Genomic DNA, 27,753 nt, shown 5'->3' on the forward strand with positions numbered 1-27,753 from the left:
ATGATAGCATAAGATGAATTAGCTCTAAACTTCAGAAATATCCAAAATCTGTATTAGACAATAATCAAATCTTTCCGAAACACACAAAATAGTCTTGAACAAATGGAAAGAAACACCATGCACTCAAATAGACTCAATAGCATAAAAATGTCTCTTCTCCCAAGTCAATGTATCAGTTTAACGCACCCCTAATTTTTAAAATTCCATCTTTTTTTTCTAGAGTTAGATGAGTTGATTTTTAAATCCCCTTTGTGAGAACAGAAAGACAAGAATGGCCGGGAGAGAAAAACTAAGAAAGAGTGGAGGTGGGGAGGTTGGGGAGGGGACCAGCAGCCCCACCAGACATTAACATATTATAAAGTCTCTGTAATTAAAATAGTTTAGCGTTGGCACAAAAAAGATCAGACAACCATGGAACAGAATAGAAAATCCTATAGTAAGCTCTACTGTGTTTGGAAATTGAGTATTGATGAAGGCAGCATTTGAAACCAATAGAGGGAAGGCTGGACTTTTTAATAAGTGATATTCAGACAACTAGACAGTCATAAGGAAAATAATAGAATTGGATCCATTTCTTGCTGTACCCTAGGGTCAATTCTAAATGTATCCTAGATATAAAGTCAAAAATGAAACCATACAAGTAGAAAATATAGGTGAATTCCCTTATAACCTGGATGTGGGAAAAATTTTCCTTGTTACAATTCAAAATCCAAAAGCAACAAAGGAAAATATTGATAAATTTGATTAAGAAAAATTTTAAATTTTTGTATTTCGAAATATCGCCATGAGGAAAATTAAAAGATAAATGATAAACAAGAAAAAAAAATTGCAATGTAGGACACAAAAGGTTAAAATAGCCCTATTCTATACACAGCATTTAAAATTTGAGGTTAAAAAAAAGCCGATAGCACTCTTTTATTTTTAAATATGTTAGAGATAAGCACAGACAGTTGACACAAAAAAAAAAGATGAAAATGGCTCCTAATGTCTCAACTGCACTCATACTAAGAGAAATTTTTAAAATCCACCTGAGATACCATTTTTACCTATCCAATTAGCAAAACTCTAAAGTATGTCAAACTATTTTGTTGGTGAAGCTCTAGGGAAACAGGCAAGTTTATACAGTGTTGATGGGAATAGAAACTGTTATAACCCCTGTGGAGAAGAATTTGGCAACATCTAGACAAATTATACAGGCATTTATATACATATAATCTGACCCAGCAGTCCTGTTTCTAGGACTCACTCCCAATGACACATTGCCAAGAATATGAACAAGAAGTATGTAGAAAGCTGTTCCCTGCAATCCTATCTGTAATACAAAGTACTGGAAACAATCTAAATACCTCCCAGTAGGAGACTAGTTGAATAAACGATGATGCATCTGCAAAGGAACAAGGAACAGCTCTATAACTACTATGGAGTGATGATCTCCAGGATATGTCATTGAGCTAAAAGGCAAGATGGAAAGAGTGTGTATTTCATTCTACCATCTAGCTAAGAAAAGGGAAGGATATGAATATATACATACATATCTGTTTACATTGAAAACAATGGAATAAAACAAACCATAAGTGTTTTCACATGTTACTTATAGGAGGGTGGAAGGGAAAAAGTAGCAGGGAAAGGTAGGACACTAGAGTTCTTTTAATTTATCTTGTTATATGGAGATGACTTTGGAACCATGAAAATATTTTACAGAATTGTATAAAAAAATAGATTTCAAAAAGCCAAATCTAAGAATCAAATATAAAAAGAAACAAATGAATTCAACTATGTATCAAGTTGATAGCATAGTCACACAAAGAAGAACTATTCCAAGTGACTTTAAACCACAGGAATTTAACTGTACATTCCTAGTGGAGATGCAAAAGATAACAGAAAAAAAAAAAACCAACAAGTTTTCAGTAATCATATTAGTGGTGGTAGCACTGACACTGTTATTCTGACAGTGGTGTGTGTGTGTGTGTGTGTGTGTGTGTGTGTGTGTGTACCATGGGTAAGTAAGAGAGTAACTATATTTGTGTTACTGAAAACTGAGACTTGAGTATGAGTGAAAGGAGATACACTTGTAAGATGCATGAGGTTTAGTGACAATTCTTTAGTCTTGAATTTAAATTGGAATTATCAGTATAAAGTCATGATATATGTGATCATAAAAATAAATATATGCCTATCTCCAAGTCTGACCACTGAAAAGATCTAGAAGCAATGGCCAACTTAGTGACAATGAACATTTTTAGCTTCAGATTTGGGTCTCTAACAACCATCTTTCGCTAAAAGAATGGGGGCTTCTTGTAGAAATGGCTGAATCCAGGTTTGAGGATAGGAAATATACAAAATGAGTCTGAAACACCTTGTCATACCAGAAAGCAAGGATGCTATGAAAAACTACTACTGTCATGTCAGAAGACTTAGGAGTCAATTCAAATAAGCTCCCACTAACCAAAGATGGTTGGGAATCAATAAGAATATTATCAGGGCTTCTAGTAAGGTGAACAAGAAGACATCCACGTGCTGGGAGGGTGGCTACCCCAACTCCATGGGGACAGAACTCCTGTGCTCAGGACTCTTCTACACCTCATGCTGTGGAATCTAAAGCAACAGCAAAGCTGAGGTCCAGCTGCCATAAGGATGGACACCAACGAGGCTGCACTGGGGACAAAAAGAAGTCAAGATAAGCAACATAAACCATAATGACAGGAGCGTGCGGTGTGTGAAAAAACAAGAAAGGCGGGATCAGGAAATTCAACAGGGTGAAGTCGCCTTCCCACCTAGCTCTCTTCTCTTTGCTGAGCCATACAAAGCTACCAGCCAGGAAGATAAGTTATCAAGTTGTATCCAGAGTAGGCTTGGAAACTATGGTGAAATGAAGGATTTTATAGGAGACAAATCTATATCAAGGCTTATTGCAATTTCCAAGCCTACAGTACCATCTATAACATATGAAAATGGACCCCAGTAGGACCTCTGCACCCAGCATTTCTCAGTCTCAGAAACAGTCCTCAGGCTTACAGAGTGGACACAGTAGCCAGTAGACCAGTGCAGGTGGCAGCAGTGGCACTAACAGTGGTGGCCAGAGACATGACTGTGACTCACATAGCAGTAGTGGGAGCAGAAGACCAGAGAAAAATGCCAGCATGGATCACAGCACTCCAAGCCGTGCTCTTACAACCTTGGAAAACCCAAGGCTGTCTCTTCATTAAGCTCCAGTAGTTCCAGCTCTCATGAGAGTGATCAGCATAGCAAGGAGTATCAGCGCACCAAATCACTTGGGGACCCTAATGCAAACAGGGATTCTCCCTCTCATGTACTGTTTCCAAGTGGGCAGCACTCAAATACGCCTTTCCCACCTTCGTTGATGTTAAAGTTCAGTTCAATGTTACAGAAACCTGCTGCATGTGTGCAGCCCGTGGGCGGACAGGAGTCTGTGAGTGGACAGGAGTCCGTGGGTGGACAGGAATCTGTGGGTGGACAGGAGTCCGTGGGTGGACAGGAGTCTGTGGGTGGACAGGAGTCCGTGGAACCAAAGCTGTCCTCTGAGTGCTACAGTGGTCAATCCCATGGTGACAGCACAAATGAGCTGCAGCCCAGCAGCAAAGCACATCTCGCCAGGCTGAAAATACCTTTCCAACCGCTAGACCTAAGTCACACATTCAGAGTTTTTAACACTGTGACTAGGTGAAGCAATTGAACATGAAATTCTGATTGAACTTGAACTGCCTTTTTGCCTTAATCGTAAAGAATGTAAAAGTTTAGAGATGTTTTAAAAGTTTAAAGACTTGTGAGCGACTCCCAAGTGAATCCATAGAGACCTGTTAGCTCCCCTCTTGGGAAATAGAGAAAGTGTCATTTACAGTTTTCATATATTAAAATGATTAGTCAGTTATAGAATAAAAGCATGATCCCTCAATTTTTAAAAGAATATTATTAAGAACATTAACGGAAATAGATTGAAACCCATCAAATATATCAGCATAACACCAAAAAAAAACCCACTAATTAATCATCTTTGGAGCCCACTGAGGAACCAACTCATTATTTTTAAAACTGGTAAATAATGAGAGAAAATAAAGCATTTTCCTGCCTTTTTTGTAAGACCTATATGTATATCCGGTAAGAAAAATAAATAATTAAAGAGAGAAATTATCTTTTTATAGATGTATTCCAGCTAATAAAGAAAAATAATAGAATTATTATTAATTTTATTTATATCTATAATAAAACAATGACTCTAGGCAATAACAATAATTAAATGGCTATGACCATCACAAAATGCGACCAGCAGCCATTCTGTATCTCCTGGTGGAGTTCACATCACCACCTATGAAGTAGTCTTGCAAATAAACAAAAAAACTGAATATGATTAAGCCTCAAGATAAAACGACTAATTTACAGAAAAGACAAGGGTCAGATGAACAGGTTAATTCTGTAGTAAGCTCTACTATGTTTGGAAATTTAGTTTTGATAAAGGCAGCACTTGAAACCAATAGAGGGAAGGGTGGACTTTTTAATAAGTGATATTTAGACAACTAGATAGTCATAAGGAAAATAAATTATTAAATCAGCAAAATCCAGACTCTGGGAAACTATAGGACAAAAGACCCAATTTTTTAACAAATAAAAATTGCAAGGGAAAGAAGCAAGATGGTAAGAGAAACATACACATTAAAAGAGACTAAATTGACATATCAGCCCATCAAAATGGGCTTTATTTGGATCACTATTCAAACAAACTATTAAAAAATATATTAGACACTTGAGAAAAGACTAGATATTTGATAATTGAGAAAGTATAATGAAAGTATTACTAATTTTTAGACGTGATCATGGTTGCGAAGTCATGTGTTCTTTTTAAAGCATTCTTATAATTTGCCAATACAGGCTGAAATATTTGAAGAAGAAATAATATGATGTCTGGGATTTGTTGGAAAAAATCTCAGGCAGAGTGGCAAGATGTGTGGATACAAGTAAAACAAAATAGGCCACGTGCTTATAATCAATCAAGGAAGCTGGGTGATGCATATATGGGGGTCCATTATAGCAGGTTTCTTTTGACTTATGTTTGAAATTTTCATAAAAACGCAGCTAGACGACCTACCTCATCGGGTTGGTGCAGGAATGTAAATGAGATGATGTGTGTAAATCGCCTGGCACATAATCAATGCCTTATTTAAGTTCGTGGAATTGAATAAACTTGAAGACATACCTTAAGTGAGCAGTAACACAAACAGCTGCTTACATGTGCGCGTTGATCCACCGACATATGCCGTGGGAGTTTCCGGAAAGATCAGGGTATTGGTTAGTTCTCAGCGAGGGTGCCCCAGGAAGTGAGGACTGAGTGTGGGTCCCCCGGAAGATGCCAGAAGATGGCGCTTCAGAGCGGGACCCAGCGTGGACCCAGGTAGGAGCCGGGCAGGGCAGTCTGGGTGCGGGGCGGGCCTCCCACCAAGTGCCAGCTCTGCTGGGGCCACTGCTCTGTCTCCCTCCCTCTCCACTTCCAGAGCCCGGCACAGAGAGGCATACCTCAACACACAGCGGGTGTTCAAGAAACGGCTGGTAGTGAAAGTTGAATATGGAACCAGACAGGCTCCAGGCTTCAAATCAGAACTCCAGATCAGGGTTCTCTAAAATTCCCGACCAGCAGTGAGACAGGAAGCGGCTGCAATGTCTGACACAGCAAAACAACGCAGCGGAATCCTCTGCAGCTGTGAGAAGAGAACCAGGATGCTGGTTAGATACTGACGTGGAGCTGGCGCCAAGATGTATCGCTGAGTAACCACGTCTGTGCTCTGCTACTACTTGTGTTTCTTACAAAGTGGAGGGGAGACCCTCTCAGGAAGCACACACAGGGGCTGCGGACAGTGGGGGCTTCTGGTGAGAGGGCTGGGGCTGGAGACAGGGCAGGAGCAGGCTTACTTTGGGGTGCATACTCTGGCACTGTTTGGAGGTTTTACCTTAAATAAAATATGCAGTAATAAATAAAACTCCTGTCAGTGGCTTTTGGGGTGGGGGAAGCAGTAATTCCTATCAGGTCTTGGGGCAGGGGAAGCCTTCAGAACTCCACGGAAGCAAGAGAACCCTTCTAGGGACGTGTCCCGGTGGGACAGAAGACCCATCTCCGCAGCTCCTCTCAAAACAAACCCAACTAAATTAAACATCCGTACAGAAGAGCGATAGGAAAGATGTTCTAAAGGGCTACACTCTCCAGAAGAGCTAAATTAAAACTAATCCAGGCAGCTGGCACAAGTGCTGAGGACAAATGTGGTGGCTTTTTACGGGGAATTAGTGAAAGAATGGCTGAACCAAGCAGAATGTTAGGCGGCGTCCCCAGCGCTCTCCCAGAGGGTTTATGCTGATCCACCGAAGTTGAGGACTCAATTTAGGCAAATAAAACCTAGTTTATTGTCGTCTGGCTGGGGAAAAGCACATAAAGACTCATTTATCTGGTTGTAAACGAGCTAGTAGAGCCGGCTGTCACAAATGCATTATTCAGCAGAAATGAGAAGTGATTTCAGCAGTCCTCAGGAGGCAGTGAACGCAGGGCACAGGAGTGGAAATCTCCACCACCAAACTGACCACCACTGGAAAACAAATTGTCCTTTATAGTTACATGTTTATTTCAGGACCAATGAATAACCATCTAAATAAGCGCTATCTAAATAACACTACAGTGTGGAGACAGAAATAGTGAAGTTAGAAACCACCCCTCCATCCCCCCACCCCCCTCGACTTTCAGCAGGCTCTGGGCAAAATTATGCAGAAGACAAAGTCCCCTACTGAATGTAACTGCCCACACCTGCCTGGTCCCTCTACTCACGCCCTACTCATCCCTGTCCTCTCCCGTCTACTCACCCTGTCCACTCACCCCGTCCTCTCCCCTCTACTCGCCCCCGTCCTCTCCCCTCTACTCACCCCTGCCATCTCCCCTCTACTCACCCCTTTAGTCACCCCTACCCTCTCCCCTCTACTCACTCCTGCCATCTCCCCTCTACTCACCCGTCCTCTCCCCTCTACTCACCTCTGTCATGTCCCCTCTACTCACCCCTCTACTCAACCCTATCCTCTCCCTTCTACTCACCCCTGTCCTCTCCCCTCTACTCACTCCTATCCTCTCCCCTCTACTCACCCCTGTAGTCACCCCCTGCCCTCTACCCTCTACTCACCCCTGCCCTCTCCCCTCTACTCACCCCGTCCTCTCCCCTCTACTCACCTCTGTTCTCTCCTCTCTCCTCCTGCCTCCCCAGCTCCTACTCCTAGCCCTACTGCCCACAGAACTTCCAGGTGTCATTCCCAGAGCTTCCAGGTGTCATTCCCAGCTTTCAACTTCATTTTCATCATCTTCATTCCCACCCACCAGGTAACCTTTCTCCAGCTCTGAGGAGAAAGGTTATGTGATGGAGGGATTTATTGTCACTCACCCACCATGGAAACATGGGCCTTGTTTTGTTCATCTGCCCAGTGACAATGAAACCATCACTCTCATGTGAGGAGTAACGGGGACAAGGAGGAGAAGCCCCGGGAGGTCATGGGAGTTCACTTGGTGTGGGTACCCAGCGTCCCTGAGAAGACTGCCTGGGAAATGAGGCGCTCATGGCGGCATCCAGCCCACCCAGCCAGGAACATCTCCGGGGACAGCCTTGGGTGGGCCCCTGAATTCCTGGGTGCAGTTGGCCTAGATCCAGCCACCCCCGGAGTGGGCACAGGTACTCTGGGAGTTCTCTGGGTTCACCTTCTGTGAGGCATGTACCTGCTCAATCCCACCAGCCAAAGACCACTGAGAACAGACCTGTGATTTTCCTAAGAAAATCATGTTCCTACCCTAACAAAATCATTTACTTCCGCAAGACTCACGAGGATAAAACCATCCACAGTCTTCACTGAACTGCGGGCCGCCGATATGACCCTTGTGTTTGCATGACATCTGCAAACTTTAACAAGAACTTTTACTCTGTCTTAATTTGGGCCTCTCCATAACATATGGGGCTACCCAGGAAGATGGGATTGTGTGCAGTGTATTCATCGCCTTGGGCTGCCAGAACAAAGGCCCATAGACCAAGTGTCTTCAACAACAGAAATGCATTTTCTCCCTATTCTGGAGGCCAGAAGTCCAAGATCAAGCTGGCAGCAGGACTGTTTCTTCTGAGGCCTCTCTCCTTGGCTCATGGAAGGGCATCTTCACCCTGTGTCCTCACGCAGGCTTCCCTCTGTACATCTGTGTCCAAACTTCCTCTTCTCAGAAGGGCACCAGGCGTCTTGGAATAGGGCCACCGTCAGGACCTCATTTCAACCAAATTTCCTCTTTAAAGACCCTGTCTCCAAATACAGTCACATTCTGAGGTACTGGGGGTTAGGATTTCAGCATAGGAATTCAGGGGAGGAAGAACACGATTCAGCCTGTAATACCCATTTTATAGATAAAGAAACTGAGGCCACAGTTAGTATTCCAGCCAGGATCAATTCAGTGTTGCTTCTACCCCTAAAATACTGTTTAAAAACTTCCTGTCACATTCATTTATAAGACCGGAGTTAGTCCTGTCCCAGGACCCTGAAGGGTAGGCGGGCCCACAGTCTACATAGAGTGCCCCTGTTTGATAAGATAGAGCTGTAGTCGGCACAGGCCCCACTCTGTGAGGAGTTCAGACTCTGGGATGTGCCTCCTTTTTCTGCCTTTCTCTGCCTCTTTTAATTTGGAAGAAACTGTCAGAAAGGGTGATTGATCCTTCCGCAAGCCCATCTCTAACTGGAACTAACTGCTTTAACCAGGACGCACGAAGCTGGGCGGCTTTCAACCCATCAGACAGCTCAGAACTGAGGCTTGCAAGTTTAATAGCTTTGCTGCTGGGGAATAGCCCAGCCCTCCTCGGGATTCTCGTTTTCTTTTTCAGTGATTTTAATACTCAGAAAAATGTGCTGAGCAGTCAGTACTCAAGGCAGAACGACTTTATCTGAGTAGAGTTCAGAGACTCCCCACGGTGTGTGACTCCCGCTCCCCCAAGCCACTCCAGCACAGGAGGTGAGCACCTGCTCGGGTGGGAGAGGCCTGGCATGAGGGGTTTCCACAGACTGCTGGACTGGGACCCCTGCCCCCGACAGGGGTGATCACCTCTCACCACCACCTAGCCCAGTGGTAGGGGCCAAGATGCCAATCTCCATGGAGTGAGGCATGGCTCTGTTAAATCCCACCAGCCAAAGACCCCTGAGCACATACTCCTAGGTGGAAACGGTGTGTTAGCATGCCGCAGCAACAGAAAAATGTACCAGGAGAACCCGGGACATCTCAGGAAGAGGGTGTTGGGAGGGGCTTGTTATCAGGTTTAGGCCCGTGTTAGGTTGTTGGGGAAAGGTTTAAGAAAGGCTTGTTCTGCATTTGATGCTGTCAGGACGTAGGGGCCGTTTGATGATTGGGGATCTTAATAATCTTTACACAGGAGGTGGAAGGAATGAAGCAGGCACAGAGCTGCTGTTAGTAAAGAAGCAGCAGTCATCACTCGAGTCAGCTGGAAGAGGGGAGGTTGAGTTTTTGTGGCTGCAGAGCATCCTTGCCACTCTGTCCAGATAGAATCACCGCGTGCCCTTGTCTCCATCTCCTTCCACCATGATCACAGAGTGAGCTAGTCTGGTTATCGCTGATATTCTGTAAATGTTCGTGCGTATAAGTGAGAATACTCTGGTCTAGCTGTCAGCTGCCAACAGTCAGGGCCATGGTTTTACTTCCTTACAGCAAGAAGGCAGCCTCGGCCTCCTCCTCCACAGTGATGGAAGGACCCCGGAGGCAGAACCGAGGTGCGAGTGACCTCTCGTCTCACGTGTCTTGTGTAGCCCCCATGAGGCTGGGGGCTGAGAGGTAATTGCTTGGGCTGTGCTGTGACTTTAGGAGCAGGGCCCACTCTGCCTCCCACATGCTGAGCAGGGTGTGTCTGCAGAACCCACGCTCCTGCCTATCTCACCCATCTCTCCCCGAGAGTCTATCTTCGCAGTCCTGCATCTGCGCCATCAACCGAGTTAGAACATAGCAAGTCCAGCTGACTCCTTCCCACAAGAGAGGCCCTGGCCCCATTACTAACCCCTGAGAGTCCATTTCCCTATCTGTACATTGAGGGAAATAATCCCTGTTTCACAGGATTGCTGTGGGGATGCTGGCTGGAGATCATGCATGTGAACTAGAAAGTATGCGTCGGGAAGGGAGGAACCTGTCCTCTCTGGCCCCTGCTGTTTTTCTATCACCCAGGACGGTGGCCAGCACATAGACGCATGATAAATACTGGTTAAATCAACAGATGGAAGTGCCCCACAAAGTAATCAGTTAATAAGAGGCAGCTATGTTGGTTTCCCAGAGCTGCCATAACAAAGTATTACAAACTGGGTGGCTTAAAATAACAGAAAGCTATTCTCTCACAGACCTGGAGACTAGAGGTTGAAAACCAAGGTGTCAGCAGGGGTAGCTCCTTGTGAGGACTGTGAGAGAGAATCAGTCCCAGGCTGCTCTCCCAGCTCTGGTGATGGCGGGCAATCCTTAGCCTTCCTTGGCCCGTAGGTGCATCACCCCCATCTCTACCTTCATTCTCCCATATGTCTGTGTCCAAATTTTCCTCTTTTCATAAGGATGCCAGTTACATTAGATGAGAGCCTACCCTAATGACCTCAACTTGATGACATCTTTATTTCCAAAAAAAAAAAGTCACCTTCACAGGTACTGGGGGTCAGGACTGCAACTGATCTTTTGGATGGTACACAATTAAATCCATAACACCGGCTATTGTTCCTTTCACATTATAGTCCTGATTCCCAACATTTTGTCCTGTCCTGTCAACTGTCATTTAAAAAGGTTCCAGAAATATCAGTATTTCTGCACCTAACCCATTTCATCCTCTCTTCCTTTTGTACTTGAAATTAAATTCCACATCCTGGCCAGGCGTGGTGGCTCACGCCTGTAATCCCAGCACTTTGGGAGGCCAAGGCGGGTGGATCACAAGGTCAAGAGATCGAGACCATCCTGGCCAACATGGTGAAAACCCACCTCTACTAAAAATACAAAAATTAGCTGGGCATGGTGGTGCGCACCTATACTCCCAGCTACTCGGGAGGCTGAGGCAGGAGAACTGCTTGAACCCGGGAGGCAGAGGTTGCAGTGAGCCAAGATTGCGCCACTGCATGATCCAACCACTTTGTTCCAGCGTAGCAACAAAGCGAGACTCTGTAAAAAAAAAAAAAAAAAAAAAAAAAAAAATCCACCACATCCTATCAAACTACTTGGGGGCTACTAGGGTCCAGAAAGGAAAGCTGTACAGAGAGTCCAAGAGAATGCTATTCATATGGTAGAAACACGGTAAATGCCACTAAGCTACTGTGTGACCTTGGACAAGTTACTCCACCTCTTTGAGCCTCAGTTTTCTTAACTGTTAGGTAAAGGCACTGGATCTCACTGACATCTCCCTGAAGACACACAGGGAATAGGCCAGATTCCCTTTTAGAACTCCGGTAGGCAGATGAGATGGATCCTTTCCCTGGACATGCAGAGATCGGGTGCCACTGACTCCTACCTCTCTCTTCACTTCTGTGTACCCTGAGATGAAGCCCTTTCCCATCTGTAAAATCAGAGGGTAGAATGTTCTGATCTCCCAAGCCAGCAGCCATAGAGGAGGCTGTCACTGCTCCATCATCTCTGAGCAGTGGATGAAGCCTATAGAAGAGAGGCAGCCTCCGATGAGCTCACTGCCTCCATCCTTTGGTTGGCTGGCCGGAAATGAGAACGTTCAGTACATTTGGGCACCTCCTGCATTCCTGAGGCTCAGGTGGTAGCCTATGCCCCAACATTGATGAAGCAGCAGTTATATTACCCCCAGCCCAACACCTGCCAGAATATAGCCCAGGTGTTGCCAAACGGCTGTGTAGGGAGAAACTGTCCGGACAGGGGGGTTGCCGAGAGACAGCAAAGCCAACACCTCACCCAAGTTCACAAAAGCCCAGATTAAACCAATGAACAGCTGGAATTTCTAACTTGGACAGCCCCCAGGATTGTGCCTGCCTATACCTGGTACTGAATACGTGAACCTTCTTGCTCCTTCTCAGACACACCCCGTCATGGTTCCAGACAACCACTGCTGTGATTCTGAGCTTCCTTGTTACACCGAAAATCCTAAGAGCAGAGGTATAGTCTGATTATTTCTGAACCTAAAACCTAGCACAATGCCAGGCACAAAGAAAGAAGACAAGGAAGTCAGGAAGGCAATAAGGAAAGTAGGAAGGATGGAAGAGGAAGGAAGAAAGGGAGAGAGGGAAAGAGGGAGACTGCAACAGAATATCACAGTGGCTAATGGTGCAAGCTGTAGAGTGCAAAAGAACTGAGTTCAAACTCTGGTTTTGCCATTGACTGGCTTTGTGACCCAAGGCAAATCGTTTAACCTTGCTGAATTCCAGCGTCCTGATTTGGAAAATGAGGGTACTATTCACTCCACAGGGTCGTTGTGGGAATTAAATAACTCACTTAGAACACTTAGCGTAGTGCTTGGCCATGGTAAGCATTCGGCAAACTGTAGTAGTAATTTGTGTCATCATTTCTAGTAGTTAAAACAACAATAACCACATGGACTGCATAGCCCTCTGACATCATCTGCCCAGCCAACTTCTCCGTACCTGGAGGGAGCGGGGGCCGGGGGAGGAATGAGCATTTGCAGCGGTACACAGGGACGGCCACGCTGACTCAGGAGCATTCCACTTTATGGCAGCGATCTCGGAGTGACCTGGAGGCCAAATCAGAGTTGCCAGAGCCCCTTTGAGATGGGGGTGTCCCGGGCTACCGCCTCTGACCTCGTTCTCTTGGCAAGTGGCGCCACCTGCTGGCTGCTCCAGGAACTGTCTTGCATACCTAGTCACCCAACTGCAAAATGTTATTTGTGTTAAGTCCTGGATTCCTATAATCACCTCCTGACTGCCAAAGCCACCTTGATCCTGGGAAGCCAGTCACGCAATTCATACTGTCCTGCAGTCATCCGGGTCATGACAGAATTTCCAGGACAACTCCCGATTTCCTGAGGATTACAAATCAACCCCATAAAATTTCATTTTGCCCTGAGACTTTGCATATATTAACCAGCTAGTCTGTTTCTATTCTCTTCTGCTTTTTTTTTTTTTTGCCAGGGCGGGGTGCGGCAAGGAATGGAGTCTCACCTTGTCTCCCAGGCTGGAGTGCAGTGGCGCGATCTCGGCTCCCTGCAACCTCCGCCACCCAGGTTCAAGCGATTCTCCTGCCTCAGAAGTAGCTGGGATTACAGGCGCCTGCCACTGCGTCCGGCTAATTTTTTTTTTTCTTTGTATTTTTAGTACAGACGGGGTTTTGCCATCTTGGTCAGTCTGGTCTCGAACTCCTGACCTCGTGATCCACCCGCCTCGGCCTCTCAAAGTGCTGGGATTACAGGCGTGAGCCACAGCGCCCAGCCTTCTCTTCTGCTTCTATTCGTGGCAGAAGAAACCTCCTTTCTTTCCTTTTTCAGGTGCATTCTGGGTTGTTTTGGAGCTTAGGTCAACCTTTAGTTTAGAGTCAAGGGTCCTAAGTTCCAGTCTCAGCCCACCAAACACTTTTGCCCAGGTCCCTAATCTCTCCCACCTCCAGCTGCTTTATCTGGAAAAGGAGGGTTTTCATTCCACCTGCCATCATGGTCCTGATCCTTTGGTGTTTTTTGTTCATTTGTCTTTTTATTGTTGTTGTTGTTATTGTTTTTGAGACAGAGTCTCACTCTGTCACCCAGGCTGGAGTGCAGTGGCACAATCTCGGCTCAGTGCAACCTCTGCCTCCCGGATTCAAGCAATTCTCATGCCTCAGCTTCTCAAGTAGCTAGGATTACAGATGCACATCACCACACCCCACTAATTTTTGTATTTTTAGTAGAGACTGCTTTTCGCCATGTTGGCCAGGCTGGTCTCAAACTCCTGACCTCAGGTGATCCGCCTGGCTCAGTCCCCCAAAGTGCTGGGATTACAGGTATGAGCCACTGTGCCTGGCCTGGTCCTGATCCTTTTGAAACTTAAAGGAGAATGAAATCAGTGGGAAAAGGCTTTGTCAGTGTCACAGATAAGGCTACAACTTCTTAGCCTGTGGGTGTAACTAGTGTCACGTGTAAATACAGAATCTTGGGTGATGGTTTCCTGCATTGGCCTTGACTTCTTCCTCACCAGCAGCCTCTTAGTGTGACATTGTCATGGTAGCTACTATAAGGCTGGTACAGGTTTCAGTTTTATTATGGTCATTCATGAGATATTTAATGAGGGCTTACTATGCACCAGGCATTATGGGAATTCAAATATTAGAGCCAACATTCTTGGACTTTGGGACCTGGAGGTCTAGGAGGGATGAAGTGTAAACAAATCCACACATTGGTCCATCCCTGTTATGTGCCAAGCACTGTGCTGGGCACGTGATGAATGTCAACTGTAGATCGAACAGGAAGGACTCATGAAGTACAGCTACAAACGCAGCTTTGGTTTGATAGGGACCCGCCCAAGATCCCTTTCAATTTGCTCAGTGGGTGGTAGACATTCTTCCCAGCCCCTGGGCGAAAACATGGACGGTCCCATGATTTTTCTGATCACTTGCAGGAAACTAAAAATACCATACTCGTTTTAAGCCACAAAACAGTCTCAACTCAGGAAACAGAATGTCTAATTGATATATTATTGAACACATCAACCTTCATTTTCTCCCCTGCCCAGGTAGGGCCAAGCACCTAGTGGGGGTGCTGAGGTCAGCTTTGTCTCTCTTTCCTGCGATTCTCCTCACTCCCACTTCCCTGTGGCTGTTTCTAGCCCAGTTGAAATCTAAGCAGGATGAAGGGAGGGGAAATAAGGGAAGGGAAGCGAAGGGAAGGGGGAAAGCTCTTCCTTGTCAGATATTGTTGTAAGTTGGTGTCACAGTGTCTGGGTCTGGCTAACGTTTAAGTAAGATTCTTTCTCTTGGGGACACTTTTCTGGATTCCTCTGAGACCCCTGCTGGAGCATCTGCAGGCACAAGCCCCTTCTTCAGCTGACGGCCTGTGACCCCTCCCCCCAAACTTCTGCCCCTGCAGTATGGCCCACTGGCATCCCCTCACCCTCGCAGGCCGCCCTCCCAAATGACCCCCGGCTGACATGCTTGCCAAGGGCTCCACGTCTCCCAGAGATGGAAGCAGCTGTCAGGCATTGTAAAAGGAGTGCAGTGACTTTGCAGTCATCTCAGCTCAGACAGCTGAACATCCCGTTACACATACATCTCTTCTAATCACCTTGCAATCCAGGAGAGAAAGTTCCCTTATCCCCTTTCTACAAATAGGGAGACTTTTAGAGAATTACACAATCACTAAGTGACAAAGACGAGGTTTGAGCCCTGTCTCTCCAAGTCAAAGCCCACGATATTCCCATGAGTCCTTGCTGTTGGATTCCAAAAAGCAAAGGGCTCACTCTGGGGCCTGGGACAAGCCATCAAACCTCCATCTTGATTCTTCATCTTTCATGATTCCCAAGAGCTCTTCACATTCTAAAATGCTATAATAAAATTTCTGAGTTGAGGAAGCCTAGAAGCACATGGCAGAGAATTCTGCAGAGGCCTCCCTCTTCCGCGCGGGAGGAGGTCCCCACAGCTCAGCTCTTCCCAAGAGCTCTCTGCCCTGACACTCTACATGATATGGGCATGTGCCTCCAGCAAGTACAGGGCAGAGAGAGAGAAACATCATTTAAGTGGTGCTGGCATTTCTGCTCCTCCAGGAGGATATGCCCAGTACGGAGCGGGAGATGGAAGGCATGCATTTGCTTCCTTTCCAGACAGGCTGGCTCGTTTCCCGTGTGCCTCTCATGATGAGAGGATTATGCATGCGGAGCATGATACTGGTGTTTCAATGAGGCAGTTTCCAGACACCATGCATGACTCCTGGTTTAAGCCAATTATCTCATCATGGTTCAACCAAAGAAACAACAAGTTATTCAAATGCTGGAGAAAACTCCCAGCCGGGCTGGTTTTATTGACTGTGGGTCTCCAAGATGGCACCCTTCTAAAGAATTTCCAAGGATCATTCTGACTGTGCAATTGCAATGTTCTCCTTAAACCCTCGCCACCATTGGTGGGACTTCAATGCTTAGCAGCTCAAGGAAGCCAGCATGTTCTCCATGGCTGTATCCTCTAGATCCTCACAGCCTCCCTGCAGAATAAGCAGAACAGGTGTCATTACCTCCCTTTTACAGATAAAGAAACTGAAGCTCAGAAGTGATAACTATGACGTCTGGTGAAAAGCAGAGCCAGAACTTGAACCTTGGTTTCCCAATCCAAGTCTAACACTTTGAGTCCTGTACCTTCTTTTTGCTGATGTTCACACAAGATCGAGTAAGCATTTCCCTGCCGTTCCTAATCTTCTACTTACCGGAATCCCACCGCCCTGCTCCTCAGCCGGCCTGGGGTTGGAGAATGGGGTGGCATCTCAGGCAGTGTAAGGGTGAGGATTCTTCCATGATTCTTCCAATAGGACATCAGCCACATCCATCCTGGCAACAGCACACTAAACTGTCCATTATGTCCCACTGGAGTCAACTGAGGTTATGTTTCTGCATGACAGAGAATGGTTTGTTCCCTTCATTACATTAGCCTGGGCCAAGGGGTAAAGCATATCTATCTCTTTATTGCCCATAAGTGTCCCTTAGTTCCAGTGGAGATTAAGAAAACTGACATTTATTGAGCATATACTACATGCCAGAATTTGTTCTGAGGGTTTTGCTCATCTTGATTCATTCAACCTCACAACAACCCTATGAGGCCATTCCTTGTATGATTCCTTTTTATAGATGAGGAAACTGATGCACAGCACCAGTTAAATAACTTTTCCAAGGTTCACAGCTAGAAGTGATCGAGACAAAACCTTTAACTTGGGTAGTCGGATTCCAGAGTCTGTGTGCCCAGATCCACTCTCGACAGACTAAAGCTCACGCTAATCTGACCTTGAGGTTTTCCAGGAGGAAAAGCATGAGACTGAGGAGAACACTTACGTTAGATTGGATTCCTGAGAAGCAAAGCCCAAGTCCGGGATTCTCTTGTGGGCCACGTACTATGGAAGTGCTCCTGGAGAAACCTGCAAGAGGCAGGGAGGCAGGACACGGAGGGAGGAGCAAGCAAGGGAGCCACCTCAGGACTGCCCCACCCCCAAGCCAGGGACTGGGCTTTCATGCTCCCAGCTGTCAGGCAGAGCCAGAAAGCCAGGCACTGGGGCCCTAGGGCACTGCTCCACAAATGAGCCACAGGGCCTGGCTGTGGGGAGTGAATGCACAGGAACATGGGGACACAAAAAAATGGTTCCAAAAAAAAAAAAAAAAAAGAGGATCTGTCAGAGCAGTGACAGTGCCTGCCGCAGCAGCCATGCCTGGGATAGGAAAGGAGCACCTGTGATCTGCCCTAAGCCTCAACAAGTCTCAAGCGAATTTCTGAAGAACTTAGATTCCTTTGATGTTGGCAAGTGCCCAGGAAACATCTTGTCAGAGGAAAGTCGGGGATAACTGTCTGTGCAGGGCCACCTTCAGGTAAACACGCAGGGCCTGTTGGAGAGCCCCCCGGGTGACTGTGACTGCCTTCACTTGACCTCTGCAGTCACCCCGCCCACTGTTCCCTGAGGCCACACTTGCACACTGCCTGCCCTCGCTCTGACCTGCCTTCTCCATCAAACCTGCCCCAGCCAGTTTCTCCCTGTGTCTGTCAGGGACCCAGGACGTGTCAGCCACTGCGCTCGTCTTCTTTTCCAAGGTGATTTTATTTATACCATCTCACTTTGTTCTTAATGATGAAATATTTTTGACACACAAAAAGGCACCTAATACTCAGCATTGTCAACTCAGTGTTATTTGTTAAAAACCTTTTTTAAAAACGTGAAATCAAAGATTTTAGATACAACTGAAATTCTGCTTATACTCTGTCCTGATTGAATTCTACCCCCACTCCCCCCAGAGGCCACTGCTGCCCTAAATTTGGTGCTTACCACTCCCATGAAAGTTTGACTACACATGTGTAAAACCTTTCAGAGGACTATTTCGCATTATTTTAAACTCTATGTTAAATTGTGTTATGCTGTGTACTGGTCAGGGTTCTGCAGGGAAACATAACCAGTAGAATGTGTACAGAGAGAGAGAGATTTGAGGGAATTGGCTCACACAGTTATGGAGGCTAGAAGTCCAAGATCAAAGTGCCAGCAGGTTGGAGACCTAGGGAAGAGGTGATGCTGCAGTTCAAGGCTGAAGGCTGTCTGCTGGTGGAACCCCATTTTCTCAGGGGACCTCAGTCTTTGCTCTATCAAATCCTGCAACTGATTGGATGAGAATACCCACATTATGGAGCGCAGGCAACCTGCTTTACTCAAAGTCCACCAATGTCAATGTTAGTCTCATCCAAAAACACCTTCAGAGAAACATCTAGATTGTTTGACCGTCACATACTATTTCCATCTGTCACTTGCTTTCTTCAGTTATTGTGTTTTTGAGATTTATCTGTGTTGATAAATCTATCATTTCATTGTATATGAAAGGACTTCAAAATGTTCCTGGAAAAAAAAATGGAATTAAGAGATAAAAATACAAAATGTAAACTTTATTCCTCAATAGCAGCTCCATCAAGTTCAAGACACTTTTGTAAGCAATGATACCAGCCATTTAGTTCCTCCCTAAAGAACCGAGGATCCTGGGAATTTAGCAATGTTAGTGCAGTCTTTTTACATTATTAACTGAAGAAAACTCGGTGCCCTTTAAAGATGTTTTAAGAGGAGGAAACAAAAAGAAGCCAGAAGGAGCCAAATCAGGACTGTGAGGTGGCTGTCCAATGATTTCCCACTGAAACTCTTGCCAAATTGCCATTATTCAATAAGAGGAATGGGCAGGAGCATTTGTCATGCTGGAGAAGGACTCTCTAGTGAAGCTTTTTCAGGTATTTTTCTGCTAATGTTTTAACTAACTTTCTCAAAACACTCTTCTAATAAGCAGAGGTTGTCATTCTTTGCCTTCCAGAAAGTCCACAAGCAAAATGCCTTAAGCATCACAAACTGTTGCCATGACCTTTGCTCTTGACCCATTTCCCTTTGCTGTGACCACTTGCTAGCCATTGCTTTGATTGTGCTTTGTCTTCAGGATTGTACTGGTAAAGCCATGTGTCACCTCCTATTACAATTCCTTGAAGAAATGCTTCAGGATCTTGGTCTCACATTTTTAAAATTTTCATTGAAACTCTGCTCTTGTCTGCAGCTGATCTGGGCAAAACAGTTTTGGCACCCATTGAGTGGAAAGTTTGCTGAACTTTAATTTTTCAGTCAGAATTGTGTAAGCTGAACCAATGGAGATGTCTACGGTGTCAGCTATTCTTTCTGCAATCAATTAGGGCATGTACAAGATGAATTTTTTCCTTGCAAATTGTCTGCTGCTGTGGCCTTCATCTTCAACATCATTTTATTCCTTCTTAAACAAATGATCCATTTGTAAACTGCTGATTTCTTTAGGGCATTGTCCCCATAAACTTTTCTTAAAGCTCCAATGATTTCATTATTTTTCCACCCAAGCTTCACCATAAATTTTATGTTTTCTTTTGCTTTAATTTTTCCAGAATTCATGTTGCTATGATACGGGCTCTTTGCAAACTGATGTCTTATACTTCTTAGTGCCTCTTATATCTGATTCTGTTCAGATATAAGAACTTAGTATGAGTTTGTTTTGGTGCAAAAAAATTTGAAATTTAGGCTGGGCACGGTGGCTCATGCCTGTAATCCCAGCACTTTTGGAGGCTGAGGCAGGTGGATCACTTGAGGCCATCTCTACTAAAAATACAAAAAATTTGCTGGGCACAGTGTCATCTGCCTGTAGTCCCAGCTACTGGGAGACTGAAGCATGAGAATACCTTGAACCCAGGAGGTGGAGGTGGCAGTGAGCCGAGATCTCTTCACTGCACTCCAGCCAGAGTGACAGAGAAAGACTCTGTCTCAAAATAAAATAAAAAATTTATATATATATGCATTGTTTTTTCATAATACATATTTTTCCATGAATTTGTTTAAGGCTCCTTGTCTATATGATAGGTTATGACTTTTTCTGTTGATAGGCATAGGTTGCTTCCAATTTTTGTATCACAAACAGGAGAGAGCATAAACTCTCTCGAGTAAGGAACTGCCATGGCATAATACATAGCAAGTGCTTAAAAAGTGTTTGGGTTTGACTTGTTTGGCTTACTATGTACCTGGTACTGTGAAGACAAAGCAGCTCAATTTTATAAGAAAAGGAACTGAGGGCTGGGCACGGTGGCTCACACCTGTAATCCCAGCACTTTAGGAGGCCAAGGCGGCAGATCACCTGAGGTTGGAAGTTCGAGATCAACCTGACCAACATGGAGAAACCTCATCTCTACTAAAAATACAAAATTAGCCAGGTGTGGTGGCACATGCCTGTAATCCCAGCTACTCGGGAGGCTGAGGCAGGAGAATCACTTGAACCCAGGAGGTGGAGGTTGTGGTGAGCCGAGACCATACCATTACACTCCAGCCTGGGCAAAAAGAGCAAAACTCAGTCTCAAAATAAAATAAAATAAAAATAAAAATGAACAAACAAAAGAAAGAAGGAAGGAAGGAAGGAAAGAAGGATGGAAGGAAGGAAGACAGAGAGAGAGAGAGAGAGAAAGAAAGAAAGAAAGAAAGAAAGAAAGAAAGAAAGAAAGAAAGAAAGAAAGAAAGAAAGAAAGGAAGGAAGGAAGGAAGGAAGGAAGGAAGGAAGGAAGGAGGGAAGGAAAGAAGGAAAGAAGGAAAGAAAGGAAAGAAAGAAGAAAAGAAAGAAAAAATGAAAGAAGGAAGGAAGGAAAAGAAAGAAAGAAAGAAAGAAAGAAAAAGGAAGGAAGGAAGGAAAGAAGGAAGGAAGGAAGGAGGGAAGGAAGGAAGGAAAGAAAGGAAAGAAAGAAGAAAAGAAAGAAAAAATGAAAGAAGGAAGGAAGGAAAAGAAAGAAAGAAAGAAAGAAAGAAAGAAAAAGAAAAAGAAGGAAGGAAGGAAGGAAGGAGGGAAGGAAGGGAAAGAAAAGGAAGGAAAGAAAGAAAAGGAAGGAAAGAAAGAAAGGGAAGAAAGAGAACTGAACTATTTAACATTAGAAACATGATTCAAACATGGGAGTAACGCAAGATGGCTGAGCATGGGTTTTACAGGCCTGCCCTGGAGAGGGAGCACCATGAAAAAAAATCAAATAGCTGGCATTATTCTGCAGGCCTGAGAATGCTCAGTGGGGAAGTAAAACAATGATTTGGCTACCCGCCCATAGCTTCTGACAGCCAGGGCACCTACATTGTAATTCTTCACAGAAAGGACCTGTAATTCACAGAGGCGTCAGTGGGGTAGCTGAGTAATTAAACTGATTCTTTGTCTTCCCTTTTGACCTTCGAAAATAAAACATCTCAAATTATAAGAGAGAAAGTGTGAGTATGAGGAGGAAACTGTCTATAGTTGATACAAGAAATAGAGCTTTATTATTTAAAGTGGTCAAAACAGCCAGTAAAGGGAAAGGGAGGTGGAGGATGAGTAAGTTAAATATTCATTTGTCAGCTAGAAGTCAGTGAACGATGTCTGTGGCTGATAACTTGAGCAATCAAGAAACATGGGGGCAGGCTCTGGATGAAAGAAACAGTGAGGCCAGGCATGGTGGCTGATGCCTGTAATCCCAGCACTTTGGGAGGCCGAGGCAGGTGGATCACCTGAGGTCGAGAGTTCAAGACCAGCCTGGCCAACATGGTGAAACCCCATCTCTACTAAAAATAAAAAAATCACAAAAATTAGCCAGGTGTGGTGGTGCATGCCTTTAATCCCAGCTACTCAAGAGGCTGAGGCAGGAGAATCTCTGCAACCTGCTGAGGCAGAGGTTGCAGTGAGCCGAGATCACACCACTGCACTCCAGCCTGGGTGACAGAGGGGGACTCCATCTCAAAAAAAAAAAAAAAAGAAAAAAGAAAAGGTGAAAGTGCTGCAAGCAGGGTGTGGGGAGAGGAAAGTGCAGGACAGGGAAATGTTGGTCTCTAGAAGGTCTTCAGTGCTGTTTAACTTTTTAAATCAGGTGACAATTAAATTATCACTTGAATAATTTTAAAATTAAAATACAAGAAATATGAAATAGAGCAAGGACTACTGAAATATTTACAGATATTCCAAGTGATATGTGTATAATAGCCTCCGAGATGGGGTGGAAGTTGGTGGGTAGAGATTGTAAAATTTAGCCGTGATATTTCAATTGCTGAAGTGGAGGGATGGGGGTCATTATTCGAGACTCTTTCTACCTTTATATATAGTTGTACATAGTTGAAATTTCCCACAGTAAAAAGGATGTTTTTAAAAACAAACACAGTCTGTGAATTAAGTTCTAGCTGAGCCACTTAGCCATGTCGGCAATTTACTTCAACTCTCTGGGCCTGAGTTTCCTCATCACATAATGGAAACAACTGCTGTTCACCCACTTTGTGTGGCCACTCACATCAGAGGGATGAAATGAGATTAGGCCTGTGAAGGGCTGACTGTGGCATAAAGTGTAGTAAGTGCTTTAAAAAATATTTTGGTTTGGTCTGTTTTGTTGCTTCTATGTGGGGGTTTTATAAAGAAGGCTTTGTCTCTAAAATGTGAATTCTGCTTCTCAGGCATCTTACATTTGTTCTGTACCTCTAATATTTTCTGCCTTATGTGTTTGCTGTTGTTTTGTGTTAGACTTCTCTCCTTAGCTAGCTTCCTTAGTCTATTCTGTTAACAAACATTTATTGAGCACCTATGTGCCAGGCACTGAACTGGGAGCTAAGGAAGCAGAGACAAGAGACTCTCCCTGATCCAAGGCCACACAAATCAGTGATGAAGAAAGGCAGGAAAAAACCAGAATCACATGCAGCATGACAACTGCAGAGATTGATACACCACAGTGGGTACGGGGCGTACTAAGGATACCTAGCACAGCTTGAGCCAGGTTTTGAAGGATGGATAGAAGTTCACCAGACAAAGGAAAGTATGAGGCAGTCTGCCGTGACATGCAGAGGTAGCAGCAGGAGTCAAGGTCTGGAAGCTGGAAAGGCCTGAGTCTGTTCAGAAAAATACCTCGGTTCATGGTTGGGGAGTGAGGGAAAAATAAAACTAGACTGAAGAGCAAGGTCCAAATTGTGCCCCAGGCTACAGACTTCACAGGACAAGGGGACATGGCAGGGTTCATTCCCGAGCACACCTTCAAATAAAACGTGAGTTCCAATCTGCATCTGAATAAGTTCATTCCAGTAGAAAGGGGGAGGGTGGGAGGTTAGAAAGCAGAGAGAGAGACAGAGAGAAAGAGAGCACGCGAGCAATATCACAGAAGATGTGTAAGTTCATTTTCATACTGCTATGAGGAAATATCTGAGACTGGGTAATTCATAAAGAAAAGAGGTTTAATGAACTCACAGTTCTCCATGGCTGGGGAGGCCTCACAATCATGGCAGAAGGTGAAGGAGGAGCAAAGGCACATCTTACATGTGGCAGGCAAGAAACCGTGTGCAGGGGAGCTTCCCTTTATAGAGCCATCAGCTCTCGTGAGACTATCTTACTATCATGAGAATAGCATAGGAAAACCTACCCCCATGATTCAATTACCTCCCACCAGGTCCCTCCCACAACACGTGGGGATTATGGGAGCTACAATTCAAGACGAGATTTGGGTGGGGACACAGCCAAACCGTATCAGCAGCAGGAGATGCTGGCTGTCTAAATAGAGCCCCTCAGAATCACTGTATCTAGATGTGCCTGGGGCTCAAAATTCAATTTCGTTGGGGCATCTGGAGAAATGAGTTTGTTGTCTCACAACAAACTCATCTGACATAAACACCCAGGACTGTGTTATAAGTGGTAGGGGCTAAACCCTATATATGGTAGGAGTTAAACCTCTTTAGTGACCAGCACGCGTGCCTACTATCCAAAGCAAGCCCTCAGATTTCTGAGGTTGCTGGAGGTGGAAGTCTAGGTGGGTCCAGAACCAGAACTTGGAGGGACAGAGAGGCTTCCAGGGAAAGAGTAGCCTAAAGAACTTTGTGCTCAGCATGACAGAGGGCAACTTCTAGTGGCCAAGGTGATCCTGTTTGCCCAATAATGGCAAATAAACCCTGGCCACCAGTTCTAGCTTCTCACTGCATGCTCATCTGGCCCCCCTACAATGACATTCCTTTAGACATTCCAGCCAGAGCAGAGTCTGATGAAGTCAGCGTTCATTTGCAATACAGGCTCAGAAGTGTATTGTGGCTTCCAGAGTGAAATTCAACCTTAGCCCTCAGATGTCGCTCATTCTCCTTGGACACCCAATGGCTGTGACTGTGCTTGGGGGTGAACTGTCTCAAGAGATGGCTGGACTTCTCCATTACTTGTTGACATTTCCCCCTAAGTTCACTTTCAGATGCAATCTTTTTTTTTTTTTGATGGAGTTTTGCTCTTGTTGCACAAACTAGAGTGCAATGGCGCCATCTCGGCTCACTGCAACCTCCTCCTCCCCCGCGGTGGGGAAAGGAGGCGGTGGGTTCAAGCAATTCTCCTGCCTCAGCCTCCTGAGTAGCTGAGATTACAGACATGCACCACCATGCTGGGCTAATTTTTGTATTTTTAGTAGAGACAGGGTTTTACCATGTTGGCCAGGCTGGTCTCGAACTCCTGACCTCAGGTGATCCATCTGTCAGGGCCTCCCACAGTGCTGGGATTACACTTTGTAATCCCCGTGAGCCACGGGCGTGAGCCACTGCACCTGGCCTCAGATGCAATCTTAACTCACTGTGCGTGGGCTTCTTAGGTTTTGTCCCTGGGTAACAACTATCAGGTTAAACCAGAAAAGAGATGATTAGGACTTGAAACAAGCTGGATAATGGAGTGGGAATGGATTTGGGCACATCTACATGGGGAATTGATGGTTTCTGACTTGGGAAATGTGGAAGGGAGAGATGTTTAAGGTGATTCTCAGGTTGGAACTGGGTAAGAACCTGGCTGTTCCCTGAGAATAGGCACTGGGTCTTCCCTGCTTGGGTTCTCCATAAAGAGGCAGCACTACTGCTGGGTTCATTAATTCAACTAATACCCGCTGTGCCAGACACTGTGCTAGGGATGGAACAGCAAACAGGACAAAAAGGCAGTGCCTGACCTCGAGGAGGTTCTATTTTAGCAGAAAATACAGAGAAAATAATTTAAAAACCATAACGTTGATAATACAAGCTGTGGTAAGTGTTTTAAAGAAAACTAACAAGCAGAAAGGGGCTGAGTAAAGGGAAGCACTGCTTGCAGTCAGGTGACCAGAACGAGGGAGCTATTCATGCAAAGAGGAGGGGAGGAGTGGGCCAAGCAGAGGAGTCGGCGAGTGCTAGGGCCTCGAGCAGAAAAGGAACTGGTATGGTCCGGAAAGACCAAGACCCACATGGCGGGAGCCTTGGGAGCGATGGAAGAGTGACAAGCATGCAGGGCCTTGAAGGCTACTTCAGAAGATTGGGTTTTACTCCAAGTATAAGAGACAATTCTAAAGGGTTTTGTTTTGTTTTATGTGTTGTTTTTGTTTTGAGACAGGCTTTCGCTTTCACTCTGTCTCTCAGGCTGCAGCCTCGACCTGCTGGCCTCAAGAGATCCTCCCACATCAGTCTCCCAAGTAGCTGGGACTGTGGGTGCACATCACGACACCTGGATAAATTCTGTTTGTTGTTGTTGTTGTTGTTGTTTTGTTGTTGTTGTTGTTGTTTGAGAGCTAGGATTTTGCTATGTTGCCCAGGCTGGTCTCAAGCTCCTAGGCTCAAGCAATCCACCCCCCTTGTCCTCCCAAAGTGCTGGGATTACAGGCATGAACCACCACACCTAGCCCCTCTGAAGAGTTTTAATTTAGTTTAATCAGAGTGACATGATATGATTTTAAAGAGTTTAAAAAGCCCACTCTGGGAGCAGGATGTAGAATGCATTGGAGGAGAGATCAGGGATTTGGAAGGATATTACAATGAATGGGATAGGACAGCATGATGGTGACTTGCACTGGGGTGATGTCAAGAGAGGTAGAGAGAAGTAAACGGATTTGAGATACATTGTGGGGGTAGAATTGACTAGACTCAGAATAAATGAGATGTGGAAACGACAAAAAGTGAGAGATCAAGATGACCCCTTGCTTTCCAGGTAGACACTGGGGTTGTTTACTGAGATGAAGAGGATCAAGGGGCAGTGGGGAAAGGGAAGATCAGAGGGGAAATTATCTAGATTTTCTTTCTTTCTTTCTTTCTTTCTTTTGGATGGGTTTTCGCTCTCGTGGCCCAGGCTGGAGTGCAGTGGCACGATCTCAGCTCACTGCTACCTCCACCTCCTGGGTTCAAGCGATTGTCCTGCCTCAGCCTGCCAAGTAGCTGGAATTACAGGTGCATGCCACCACGCCTGGCTACTTTTTTGTATTTTTAGTAGAGACAGGGGTTTCACCATGTTGGCCAGGCTGGTCTTGAACAACTGACCTCAGGTGATCCACCCACCTCAGCCTCCCAAAGTGCTGGGATTCCAGGTGTGAGCCACCGTGCCCGGCCGAAATTATCTAGATTTTCATTTGGAGACATGTTAAGTTTGAGATGTCTGAGAAATAGCCAAGTGAAGACCTCAAAGACAGGGTGAGTATGCAAGTCTGGAGCTGAGCAGGAAGTTCTGAGATAGACATTTAAATGTGAAATCATTAGCACATACAATACCATTTAAATCTATGTGGACAGATCAGACCACTTAGTGATTAAAAAAAAAAGAAGCACCAAGACCCAATCCTGAAAAACTTTAACATTTAGAGGTCAGATAAGGACGAAAAACCTGGTGAAGCAGAGAATAATGAGAAAGAATGGTCAATGAAGTAGGAGGAAGCCCAGAGAGAGTGGTGTCATGGAAGCTGAGTCAGGAAAGTACATCTGTGACAAATGCAAGCGGCAGGTCGAGATGAGTGCAGAGAAGCATCTGCCGGGCTTGGTAATGCAGCGGCCTGTGCCTTGTTATTAGGAGCAGTATCACTGGGGTGCTAGGGACTGAGAATTATTTCTCATTCCTTGATTGCTAGAAGCAAGTTATGCTGAACATCCATCCTAAACTTGAAAGTCAAATAAATGTGAGAAGGGTTTCCAAGGGAATCTTGCACCTTGCCACTGCACCAGCTGAGTTTAATTTCCCAGGAGCCCAGTCTTACCCACCTCCTCCCCATGCCTGCAGCTCTGGCTGCCAGGATGCCAATATCTTTAACTCCAAACAAACCATTAATTGTACCCTTGGACCCAAATGACAACCTTTTTAAAAACGCTGCTTGTCTTTGCCTTTTCTTTAACACGATGATGGTCGAATCTCTCATCTACCACCACCAGCTCGTTTATTTTAATAACTACATCCACAATGAAAACAGGAGTAGTATTATAGAAAGGGATAAAGTCCTCACCATCATAGTACAAATGACTAGGACTTTTCAAATGACTATGGACAGGAAAAACAAAAGAAAAAAAAAATATATATATATATATGTATCAAGCCACTAGATGGAAGTCTTCATTCAACTGCCTGTGCATATTCAGAAAAGTAAAGCGGGATCAGTGCCAGACTGCACAAACCCATCAAATTCATTCGACATTCATTGAACAACTGCTTTGTACAAAGACAAGTAACAATGATGATAATGGCTACAATTCATGCAATACTTACTCTGTGCCAGGCAGTCTGCTGAGTCACACATACATTAAGTCTCACACACCTTGGCTCATTTCATTCTCCCAGGGG

At 45.1% G+C, this 27,753-nt stretch overlaps 1 protein-coding gene, 1 long non-coding RNA gene and 1 pseudogene across 5 annotated transcripts in view; 2 read left to right on the top strand and 1 right to left on the bottom strand.

The window, feature by feature from the left end:
* BFSP2 (beaded filament structural protein 2) overlaps nucleotides 1-27,753 on the top strand; it is a 69,196-nt gene that overhangs the window by 7,193 nt on the left and 34,250 nt on the right. The window lies entirely within an intron of this gene.
* On the top strand, nucleotides 1,996-3,832 carry LOC144338948 (AF4/FMR2 family member 4 pseudogene; annotated as a pseudogene).
* Nucleotides 15,962-27,753, bottom strand: part of LOC106997114 (uncharacterized) — a 49,063-nt gene continuing 37,271 nt past the window's right edge. For 2 of the 4 annotated variants that reach the window (XR_013413560.1, XR_013413557.1), the window contains 3 exons: nucleotides 17,005-18,542; nucleotides 16,386-16,566; nucleotides 15,962-16,166 (listed from right to left, as the gene is read on the bottom strand). This is a non-coding gene — a long non-coding RNA (uncharacterized LOC106997114). The remainder of the gene's footprint in view (nucleotides 16,167-16,385; nucleotides 16,567-17,004; nucleotides 18,543-27,753) is intronic. The other 2 variants (XR_013413559.1, XR_013413558.1) reach the window with 1 other exon arrangement.

This window comes from Macaca mulatta, chromosome 2, assembly GCF_049350105.2.
Source record: "Macaca mulatta isolate MMU2019108-1 chromosome 2, T2T-MMU8v2.0, whole genome shotgun sequence".
Lineage (NCBI taxonomy): Eukaryota > Metazoa > Chordata > Mammalia > Primates > Cercopithecidae > Macaca > Macaca mulatta.